We start from the raw sequence: 12,524 nt of genomic DNA, 5'->3' as shown, positions 1-12,524 counted from the left end.
AACTTAGGGCCTTTGAATCTCAAAATTATTTTCGAACACAAATTCTCTGGACTGATCTCCATACCAGTCATTTTGTTAAAGAGTTAGTTGAGAGAATTTGATAAAGGATCAAAGCATTTCTCTTTAAGGTGATCATTTTACTAATTCTCATAACCTTCTCTTGATAATGCATTAATTTTGTTGGTAAAAGATTGTTGTTGGTCACTCTTAGTTTTTATTTATTAATGAATAATAATTATGTAATTTACGACTGATTGTAACTTCCAGGTGCCCAGTTGGATGTATGGAAGGCAATGAAATTTACAGTGTAGTTTACCTTTTTCCTTTATTTTTTATCATAGTGTTCTAACATAGAGTGGCAGCATGCTGTTATAGAATACAATGAGGTGGAGGGCTGTTTTGTGGTTCAAGATCTAAACTCAGCACATGGTACTTATATAAATGATTGTCGTGTACTGAATGCAGCTGTGAGACTTTGCCTCCGTTGATGTAATAAGGTTTGGATTTGGTATCCTTTTAAAAATGATAACAACAGTAAAAGAAAGTGTGTGGTGAGTGTAGTCCTAATTAATGCCCCAATATGACTGCTCATTGACAGTGACTGACGTTTCGACAACCGACAACCTTAAGTCATAGTCAGTCAGGGTCAAAGTGAGTTGTATCTTTTCAGCTGATGACATTTGATATTTTGCTCGATATAGTTAAATGAATTAACAATGCATACCTAATGTATTTGATTGCAGAACTTCCTTAACATGCGTACAACTAAACAGGAAATGCAGGTTTTGAATTTCTTGTTGATTCATCTTCAACACTTCATTACCCATCCTTGGGTCTGTCTAAGCCATAGGAATCATACAGACACCGTGTTCTGTCATCACCGATGGCAACATCACAGTCAGGTGAAGTCACCTCCCTTCCTTATATCAACCCTGTGACATCAGTGAGTACTGATGGTGTACCACTGTATACAAGCACTGAACTAGTCAGTTTGCCTGGGACTGGTGGCCCAGTATCAGAAATAAGAGGCCCATCTGATCCAAAGGTTAGTAAGTTGTTATGAATGCCAGCGTGTAAAGAAAGTCATGTCTAATTAGTGATAATTTGGGGGTGGTAGATTTTGCAATCAATCTAGTGTATATTCTGTTCTAAACTTGCTTGACAGACAAGTGAAGATTTTTGGTGAAATTGAAATTTAAAAAAACCGAGGTAGATTATTCAGTCGGTGACACAGCTGCAGCTCAAAAGAAGGAACCCAGTACTCCCATTAGGAATGGAACCTATGACCTTGTGGTTACTAGTTCAGATGCTCTAACACTAAACTACATGAGACTCGTGGGAGCTAAGGTTACTAAGCTGGGTTCATGTGACAAATATATTGCATACTGCTTGGACTAGAATATTGATATGTGATAGAAATGTGATGGCGAATTCGTGGCCTGATATGTATGGTACAGGTCAAAATTAAATTCAGGTAAAAGGTTGATTCTCAGACTAGTTTTCCTTTTCTCCTAACCGTAATAATATTAATGCATTAGAGCTGGGAGACAAAAAAAATTGAGAACCAACCTAGCTTGAAAAATTTTAACCTGAATTTAATTTTGACCTGTATCAAATATACAAGAAAGGTGTTTATTCACTCAGTGGTCAACACAGGCAGCTCTGAAAAAAAATCTGAGTGCTCCCAACAGGAGTAGAACTATGACCTTCTGGTTACCAGACCAATATTCTCAGTGGATTTTCATGGTTTATTTAAGACCATTATTAAAATGAAATCATTGCAGCAATTTTTTGGTAGCTTTTACCACACTGACTTAACCATATGAATGTGAGAATTTTAACAAAAAAACATAACACAGAATAATGACAATTACATGTATGTCGTCGTCGTCGTCGTCGTCGCCGTCGTCAGAGATTGAAATCAAACTTCTTATGTTTCTTTACAATTGTATGCTGACATTAAGGGCACTGAAAAATCTGTGTGATACTTTCCTCTAAAGCATTCATAGGTGGGAGAGGACGGGGGTTAGGGAGCTTAGAAGGATAGGCAGCAGGAGGGATGTGAGTGGGGGGGGGGGGGCGGGGGGGGGCGGTAGGGAGCCCAGAAGTATAGGCTGCAGGAGGGATATGAGTGGTGGGAGTTCTAAAAGTGCTTCGAAGTCAGAGCTTGCATGTAATATTTTGCAATTGAAAAAGGTCTATAGGGAGGGAGCCCGGGGATGGTACTTCCTTTTAGAAGCCGTATAGGTATGCACTGCCTCAAAGGGTAGGGTTATTGGGCCGTTTCAGTCTGAAAAAGGTATAGACTTTGCACATTTTGGTCTGGAACCAGCAATGGTTTTCAACGGAACTAGGGGGGTGTATAAATGTGTTAGTCATTTTTATTCCAAATGAACAAGAAAGCAAGATGATATGCAAATTTGAAATGGATTTTAAACAAATGTTATGTAAGTAATTTTAGGTCTGAAATCGGGTTTGGATAATGAAATTTTTTGTCTGAAATAGGGTCAAGATTTTTAGAACCGGGCGGTACATCCCCACCAAGAATTCCCAGAAATACCCCACCGGGGAAGAAAGGCAAGGAAAAAGGGGCAGGGGCCAGTAATGCAAGGTATGGGAGGTAGGAAGTTTAGCACCCCCTCCTGTCCCCCCTGATAATAATGCTGAGATTTTCATGTGAGATTGTCTCCTGAATTTACAGGTGGATGAATTAATGGTCCAGTGCAGACAACAGGGGAGCAAAGCATTCAAGATCTGGTAAGCTTCTTTGAGCTTCAGTGAAATTTGTTGTCTCAAAACCTTCTTTTAGTGGAGGGTTGATGGTATGTACGCTGGGGAGCCAAGCCCGGGGGGGGGGGGGGTACTCCCTATGCGGGGAGGCTCAGCCCAAAAGGGGTGTGTTTTTCAGGCTTCAGGTATATAAAAGGGTAGGGATTTCACTTGTTGAAGTGTATAAAAGGGTAGGGTAATCTGTCATTTGGGTCTGTGAATGGGCCCAAAAGATCTAACAGATGAATTTTATGGTTTTATAAAGTCGAGAAAACGTTTTATTGTTGTGATTGATAGCTATTCAAAAGACAGTGCAGTTAAAAAGGGATGCAAACGTCTAAACAAGGTATGCGAAAGCGGTACCAGGTATACGAAAGGGGTAACTTTTTCATAAAAAATGGTACATAAAAAGGTAAGGGGTTTGACCTCGGAGTAGAGCCTCCTTGTATAAACATTTGTTCAGTACCTTTCCGTCCCGGAAGCCAAGTCCTTGTGTAGGGCTATGAGGTATTTGGAATGGTTTTGGGGGAGGGCGTGGATGCCATAGAAATATTATGCTGCATGGTAAGCTCATTTATCGTTTAAAATTGTCTCACAAAAGTGGTTGTCATTGATTGCTTTGTTTAAAATTTCAAATTCGTTTAAAATTGTCTCACAAAAGTCTTTTCCATAGACTGCATACTGCTGGTCATGGTGATAGTGTCGAGTTAGGACCATGAATATTGTTAGTAAATGTATTTATCATGGGTTATGTAACCTTTTCTTTGGGGTGTTACATGGTATGCTGTTCTGTTGCTTCATTAGCGGTAGGCTATATATATTTGAGTTGTTCTCATTTATATTCATTCGCGTCTTACGACCGTCCCTACGCCCTCAAAATTATGTCCGATGTTGAAGACGTTACTCCAGCGAGCACAGATTTTCCTGGCAGCGACGTTTTGCTGCCTTCGCTCCCTAAACAACCTTTGTCTCAACCTCTCGAAGCTTCAGTACCAATCCAGTCTTCAGAATCCAGTGATATAGCGTCCGCGTTCTCTCTATTTAAGGATTATTTCGACAAGAAGTTGGGCGCCTTGAAGCGCGATATTCAAGACGAGTCGTGCAGTAATACCGATTCTGTGGCCAAAAAGCTTAAAGAAGAATCCAAGATCACGTTTAGATTCGAAGGTAATAAGAAACAGTTTCAATTCAACTCCGACCTTGCAGAGAAGGTGAAGTCGGCGTCAGTTGCTCTCGGGAAGAGAAAATTAGTCCTTGTTAAAACTCACCTGGAAGAACTAGACTCTGACATCAAGAAGCGCAACAAACTTATCAGACTGGCAGACAAGTCCGCCGCCGGTTGGGATTTGGTGAACGAGTATTTATCAGACGAGCTGGCTAGCGGGTCAGAGGACGAAAAGCGTATCCGCCGTGCCGAGCAGAGGGCCCTTCGTAAACGCAACCAACGCCAACAGAAAGCGAAGCCATCCAAGCAAGGTTATTCACAACTCCAATCATCTACCGCAACCACCGCGTTTGCTGGCCAACATTCATCATCCTCCAGACCTATTTCTCGTACTTTTGGCGCTTTCAGCAAACCAAGATCAAGTGATATTTGTTTCGCCTGCGGCCAGCAAGGTCATTGGAGATCTCAGTGTCAAGTTAATCCTCAAGCCAGATCTTCAAGCTCGGGGCCGTCCTTTTCTAGTTCTTCTGGTCTTTCGGGCATTGGAGGTAAATAGGACCACAGAATTAAAAACTTGTTCTCCAAGGTTAGATATTAGCTTTACTCAATTTATTAGACATGTATCCTTCTTATTTGGAGTATTTCAGGGAAAGGGACTCTAGTTCATTAGTCGATTTCGATTATGATCGTAATCTATTTGAATTTGAACAGAATTCCGCATTGCCAGTACTTAAGGGTAGACTTAGGTCCTGTTTAAGTTATTGGCACACTATTGGTGCCAATAGTTTTGTTATCGATACTATTAAATTCGATTATCGGATCCCATTCATTAGCACACCTTGTCAGGCGCGTTTTTCTAACAATCAGTCAGCTCTTAATAATGCGTCTTTCGTGGAGTCGGCTATCGCTGAATTAGTCCACACTCACGCCGTCGTTGAGGTGCCCTTTATTCCACATGTCGTTAATCCACTCTCTGTCTCGATACAGTCTTCAGGCAAGAAGAGGCTTATTCTGGACTTACGTCATGTCAATCATTTTATTTGGAAACAGAAGTTTAGGTGTGAAGATTGGAGAGTTTTATTATCATATGTTAATAAGGACGATTACCTTTTCAGTTTCGATCTCAAGTCTGGATATCATCATATCGATATTTTTCCGGATCACCCAACGTTTCTGGGTTTCTCCTAGGTTTTTTCTGGTACTGTTCGGTGTTTTTGTTTTGCATCACTTTCGTTCGGTCTTAGCTCAGCCCCATACGTCTTCACCAAGTGTCTCAGACCACTCGTTAAGTTTTGGAGGTCTAACGGGATTAAAATTGTTGTGTTCCTCGACGATGGGTGCGGAAAAGGGGATTCACTGCCTATGGCCAAGGAAAATTCATTGTTTGTGCAATCATCCTTAAGCAGTGCGGGATTTGTTGCCAACTCCGCCAAATCACTATGGAACCCCACTCAGGTGCTTGTTTGGTTGGGTTTACACTGGGATTTAGTTATCGGTACCATTTCTATTACCGATAGACGTATTTGCAAATTTATCGCTCTGATTGACAAATTTCTTCTATCCGCACCTTATGTTACGGCTCGGGATTGTGCCGTTATCGCAGGTCATGTTATGTCCATGTCGTAAGTTTTGGGTAACCTGACTCGTCTCAAAACCCGTTTTCTTTACAAGGTCATAGAATCCCGCCGTAGTTGGGATTCCCGTTTTAATATCGGGCTTCATAATGATTGCCTCTCTGAAATATTTTTCTGGAAAAACAATATCGTTAGTCTTAATACGAGACCTATTTTGCCTTATAATGCTCCCCTTTTGTTTAGCTATTCGGACGCTAGCAACGTCTCCTGCGGGGCTTTTGTTGTGGGCACTAATGAGGTGTCCCATCATATGTGGACTGCTTGCGAAGCAGCTAAGAGCTCTACCTGGAGAGAACTTAAGGCTATACAATTTGCCTTAAGTGCGTTCAAAGCCTCGGTTCGGGGTAAGTGTGTAAAGTGGCATTCTGACAGCCAAGGGGCCGTTCGTGTTGTGGAGATAGGGAGTCCTAGTGCAGAATTGCATTCTACTGCGCTTGATATTTTCTATTTTTGTCGAACTTACAATATTACACTTATTCCCCAGTGGGTTCCCAGGGAACTTAATGCTTGTGCTGATGCGATTAGCCACATTGTAGACTTCGATGACTGGTATACAACCCCCGAGTTCTTCGCACACTTGGACCACCTTTGGAGCCCACATACAGTCGACAGGTTTGCGAATGCTGCCAACGCCCATCTTCCCAGATTCAATTCTAGGTTTCGCGTGCCCGGCACTGAAGCTGTTGACGCATTTTCAATCTCGTGGAATGGAGAGAATAATTGGCTAGTCCCTCCCGTCCACTGCATTACTAGGGCGGTTCAGCATCTCCTTGTATGCGGTGCGGTTGGTACTTTAGTCGTCCCTTATTGGCCGTCTAATGTGTTTTGGCCTTTCTTGTTCGCAAATGCTGTTCAATTCCAACCGTACGTCCTTGAGTACATTCATTTTCCCGATCCCTCAGGGATTTTTGCCCTTGGGTGTTACAAAGATTCACTCATTGGTTCAGACAGGTTTAACAGCGCGGTGCTGGCAGTCAGAATTGGCGCTAAGGGGCCTTAGTTTTTTCAAGCCGAGTGGCTTTATGTTGGCTCACGTGTTTTTTATTCCGCTCGTCGGTTCATTTGTCCTCGTTTCGCATGAAACTAGCTCGCCGAGTGGCTTGTTTACCGTCGTTTTTTAGTTGGCCCATTCGGCCTTAAATAGTTTTGCATCCGGTCAGAGGCATTACCTGAGCGTCCATTTTTTATTGCTGTATTGACTCCCAGTGCGTGTACTGAGGAATTTTGCCATATATTTTTGTTCTTATCCTCGTAGAAGTTCTCAAAGATGCCTTGCAGCCTAATTTTCAACGGGTTGAAGACGGGCGACTCCGGGCACTGGTTCAAGATCTCCCCGCAGTTCTTCTTAAATCCAAAGCCGACAGTACCGCGAGGAAGTACGAAAAGGGCTTCAATACGTGGAGAAAATGGGCTTCTCAGTTTAAAGAAATTGTTATATTTCCCGCTTCTAGTGTGCACGTTTCATTGTTCTTTCTTAGCTTGATTCAAGAATCTGCTTCTTGCAGTACTATTGACGAAGTCCATTATGGGCTCAAGTGGGTGCATGATTTGGCAGGTCTACCCGACCCCTGTAATTCCTCGTTAGTTTTACCTTTAATAGAATCTGCTAAGAGGCTTCTCAGTATCCCTGTTAAAAAGAAAGAGCCTGTGACCCCCGAGGCTATTCAGCTTTTATTTTCTAAGTATGGATCGTCTTCAGCTAGTTTGTCTGATTTACGAGTGCTTACTTTGTGCGTTTTAGGTTATGCAGGGTTTTTTCGCTTTAACGAGTTGGTTCAGTTACGCAGGTGTGATTTTCAGTTTGAAGATTCTTTTATGAGAATCTTTGTTCATCGAAGTAAGACTGACGTTTACAGGGATGGGGCTTGGGTTGTTATCGCTAAAACTTTCAAGCATACATGTCCTTATTTATTAGTTCAACGATATTTTGTGGCCGCTTCTTTTTCAGCAGACAGCGAAGAGTTCATTTTTCGCCCTCTTGTTTTTCTTCACAGTACCGGAGCTTATAAATTGCGCGGGTCTGTTCCTTTGTCTTATACTAGAGCGCGGGAGATAGTGCTTAGCGCTTTCGATTCCATCGGTCTTCCCAAGCAAGACTACGGTCTCCATAGCCTTAGGGCCGGAGGCGCCTCCGCTGCTGCTAATGCTCGAGTGCCTGACAGATTGTTTAAAAGACACGGCCGTTGGAAATCAGACAAGGCAAAAGACGGTTACATTAAGGATAGTGTTCATTCATTGTTGTCGGTTTCATTATCACTGGGTATTTAATTTTCCGTATTTCCCGTTCTTTTAGTTCGCACACGGCTCGTGTTGACACACCCCAATTGAGGTTGCTTGTTGCATGATAAATGTTTTATATTCGTTTGAGCGGGGTAGCGAATTAGAATATAAATCTATTTATCATGGGTTATGTAACCTTTTCTTTGGGGTGTTACATGGTATGCTGTTCTGTTGCTTCATTAGCGGTAGGCTATATATATTTTAGTTGTTCTCATTTATATTCATTCGCGTCTTACGACCGTCCATACGCCCTCAAAATTAAATACCCAGTGACCAGGGGTTTCTCTTAGACGTAGTTTTTTGCATGCTGCTATATGAAAAGTTTAGCACGTTTTGTATGAATCATTGTTATACGAGCATAGTTTAGATCATTTTGTTGGGTTGTTTTTCTTGCTGTAATTTTTTACATTTCCGAGTTTTCATTCTGTTTTTGTATTATTTCCATCCATTCTGTTGATGAAGGCATAATAAAGAGGGTCGCACACGGCTCGTGTTGACACACCCCAATTGAGGTTGCTTGTTACATGATAAATGTTTTATATTCGTTTGAGCGGGGTAGCGAATTAGAATATAATGTTGCTTCAGCTTGGTGCGTTATGGAAGCCGCAATGCATGCTGAATATTTTTCAAGACAAGGGTTCAGCAAAGATCTTTTCTTACCTTGAAATTTATCACTTTTTGCATCTTGTAGGGTTCTCAATTTTAATGTAAAAACAATTGAATAAATTTTATCTGCCTACTTTTCCCACCAAATACCCTTGGAAATTATTTTTGTCACAACTTACCAAATCTTATCCTTATCTTGACTATCTTGTGTCACAGTTTGTTTTGTTTTTGTTTTTATTTTCATATTTTCCAGGAGGAGCGTCCGTTACGCATGGGTGATGAACTCAGCCGACTAGCTTCATACGAAGCAGAGTGTCACCGTAAAGGTGGCGTCATTGCAGCTCTGAGAGATGAGGTTGTTGATCTGAAAGGAGCTCTGCAGTCAAATGGCAGTTTCAGGTACATTTGCCCTTGTTAATGTCCACTTAAGACAGAGGTTGGCTTGTTCCAGGCTCCGAGATGGTCGGGTCCGTGAGAAAGCGCGTACACGAAAATAAAACTGAAAAAAAAAAAAACGTTTTCCCATTATGCGCTCATAATTATTTTCGCGTGCCTTTCACTTACGCGTCATCCCTACCATCTGATAGTGTAGTGATCTGAGAGCCTGGAACAGGCTAGACAGTGAGTGATCCGCCTTCATGATGAAGGTTTTCCTTTAATGAAAAACAAGCCCGTTCCCGGTTTTTAATAAAGATTTTATTGCAATTTGTTCTGAATAGCCTTTACAAATTTGTTGAAAATGTACACCAGAAACCATGGTCGTGTAATCTTGTCGGGTTGAAAGTGGTTCTTTGCATGCAGTCAGTGAAGTAACTGACATCTGATTCAACTTGGCGATAAAAAAGACCAAAACCAGCTAACGTTGCTTATGTCGATTTGGTATCCGCATTTGACATGCAGTGACGCATACCTTAACGGCACATCTTTTGTTTCCAATTCGAATTCTGGTTTGTCGTTCTAGTCAAGATGATAAAGTGACTGGTTTTGAGTAAATAGAAATTGTCTTTTAGAGTCCTTCTTTAAAGATGTTTTGCTCGCATTGAAACGCGGTTTTTATTATAACGGAAGACACTATTCCTATCATACAGACTACTACCTGTGTACGGTCGCTAGATTCGAGAATTATTCTCTCTTAATTTGAGCCATGATTCGGAGAAAAATGGTTAATTCTGATGTCACTAACAAAGCAACATAAAATTTCTCGGTCATGAAATTACGCGTAGAAGTGCTGCAAGGGACTCCCAAATGAAAATAACGGGAGTAATCGTCGTCTCGCTTAAGGATAGAAATGCAGATTTTGGGTTAACGTAGGGTACTGAAGATGAAATGACATTAGTCATTCTCGTATAGATGTCGCTCAGGTTTGTGCGCAAAGAAATATCTGTGTGAAAAATCTAAAACTCCGTCACACCATGTTGGATTGAGTATGGTCTTCTTTAGGGATAAAATAAAGCATGAGCCCCTCTCATATTAATCCTTAGTTAACAGGGGTTTGAAGGAACCACTGAGGAGCTGTGCCACAGAATTTATGAAAATTCAAACAGTAAGAAATGCCACCAAACTGAGTGAAACATTAAAGATAACCCCTCAAGACATTAAAAGAAGGTACAAGTAACAAGGCAAATGTAAAAGAAGACTCGGATGGACAAAGTTTAAGAAGATTGAAACGGATTGCAATTCTGGTTTTTGAAAACTTATTAGCCTTACAGTTTTTCAAAGTTGTTTGCAGCGTTTAATAAACTGCTTAGAAGGCATGGTTGTTTGACAAGAAGTTGTAAGTTTGTAATTTATAAGTAATTTCTTTGCTAACGTTAAGTTCCATAGCGCAGGGGCACCAAACGAGAATATAGTTCAAAACCACTTAAACATAACATTGTCAAACGTATTTTAGTATTTAAACTGTAGATATAGGCATATTTTTATCCCCTAAAAATTTTTCATCTGTTCGGATTTCCTAGCTGAAAGTCTAGTGATCCGAAAATTGTAGGGATCAAAACTTACCTTTTCGAAAATTTGAGCCAGAAAAAAGGCTCCCGAAAATTCTAGGTGACCTTTTTAGGGTACAAATCCGTTAAAAATAGGCAATTATATCATTTTTTAGATGTTCGAAAATCCTGGGAGAGGCAGGTAAGCAAGAAATTTTACAACAAATGTTCCGAAAATTCTAGATCTCATTATTTTCCGAAAATTGACGTTGGGTGCCCCTGATAGCGCATTAGGACGCGTAACTTGCAATATTGGCAAAATGAAATAAAACCACCGCTCCCAGAAAACGCAGTGAAAAGAACCAAAAACAACAACTCGTCAGGTTTATCAAACTTTTTGGTACGTGTGTAGCCGCCCACGGCTTACTGCACGGCAACGACGTGACGTTCTCTAATGCAACGTTTTATGGGGTGTTAACCCGTAAGCTGATCATTCGTTAAGGAATTCTAATCTTGGTAAAGTCACCTGCATTTGACATATTGAACAATTTGGAAAAATTCGGTGACAATTCAATGTTTCAAAGGATGCGAAATTCATCTTATTTGCAGCTGTCGCCTTTGTGATTGCTAAGCGATTGCAAAGCCGCTTTTGATCACTTTAAACAATCAAAATGCTGTTTGAAATATTTTCACGACCATTATGTGATGCTTTCTATTTTTACTATTATCAGAGCTGGAGGAGAGGATTCAGCGTTTTCTAATGCAAGTATAATTCATCAGCTTCGTGAGCAAGTATCGCAGTTGCAAGCGATTGTACAAGAGAAGGGAGAAAACGAGAAGGCAGCAGCGCAGAAACTTGCGATGTACCAGAATCAACTGCACGCCAAAAACAATGAAGTTGCTACTTTAAAGGACCAATCGCAGGCACAGGTTTGTCCTAAATATTGCCAGTGGAGATACTCTCCATGATGCCTATACGGGAAGGCCCCGCCCAAAAGGGGTACCTTTTTCAGGCTTCGGGTATATGTACAGGGTAAGGATTTCGTGAGTTGAAGTATATGAAAGGGTAGAGAAAATCGTCTTTTTTATAGGTGTTCAGAAGGGACTTTAACTTGAATATTTCCAGCCGACGCATCTTACAGCCGTATCAATTTAATTTATTAAACGCTAAGCAAGAAGACTAACTGATAGTAGGTATGAGATAGGGGTACCATTTGTCAATGGAAGGTATACGAAAAGGACTACCTTTTCTGTCAAAAATGGTATGTTAAAAGGTAACAGTTTGGATAAGGCCTTTACCTATGGAACGTTGTTGAATGCTGATTATATGAGCTTTGCTTCTACAATTATGAAAAGGGTTTTGAGGGTGTTTTAACTAGCTGGTCTTAAGCAAGATTATATCTGATTAATAAACATCGTACTTGTTCTCAATGAGGGATGGCAAAAGCATGGTGGAAGAGTATTAATTATAGCCGAAGTGTGATGAAACAGGGAATGACTACAAGCAGAATATTTTCAATCTGTGTGTTGCTTCATGTGCTTAAAGCGATGGCAACCGGAATTTTACTTTAGTTTCTATGAAAAACTACACAGAAAGTAGGCTTACTGCAGAAAATTTAAGGGGAGAATTTTCCAAGGCTTTTTTCTTTTCAATGAAGGAGGAAGGATTAGCACAGCTGGTTAGTACGCGGCCTTCTGTGCGGGAGGTCCTGAGTACGATTCCCAGGTGTGACCTCAAATCCTTTTTTCGACTTCTTCCCTTTCCGTGTAGCTTTAAGTAGCTATAAAAATGCCTAAAACGGATCACTGATGGAGAAAGGGCGGATAAAACGAGCGCATCGTCGGCCTCAGGTTTGTTAGGGTGGATTTCCGCAGTCGCGTAATTTTTATCGTGCGAACGCGCGTAAATAAAATAGAGACAATGTGCGGAAGGTCACGTCTAAACGTAAAAGTTGATCCTTGCTCAACTTTCACGTTTACGCGTGGCCTTTCTGTCTATATTTCAGTTACGCGCGTAAATTTTACGTGTGTTCACACGGAAACATTACGCGACAGTGGAAATCAACCCTTAGTCAGATGACTATTTCGAGCTACCGACATAAATTAAGGACTCTTTACCTTTACCTGTTAATGTTTATTGGGGCG

The sequence above is a fragment of the Porites lutea genome, chromosome 1 (assembly GCF_958299795.1).
Source record: "Porites lutea chromosome 1, jaPorLute2.1, whole genome shotgun sequence".
In the NCBI taxonomy this organism is placed as follows: domain Eukaryota; kingdom Metazoa; phylum Cnidaria; class Anthozoa; order Scleractinia; family Poritidae; genus Porites; species Porites lutea.
Note: the sequence above shows the minus strand (reverse complement) of the source record.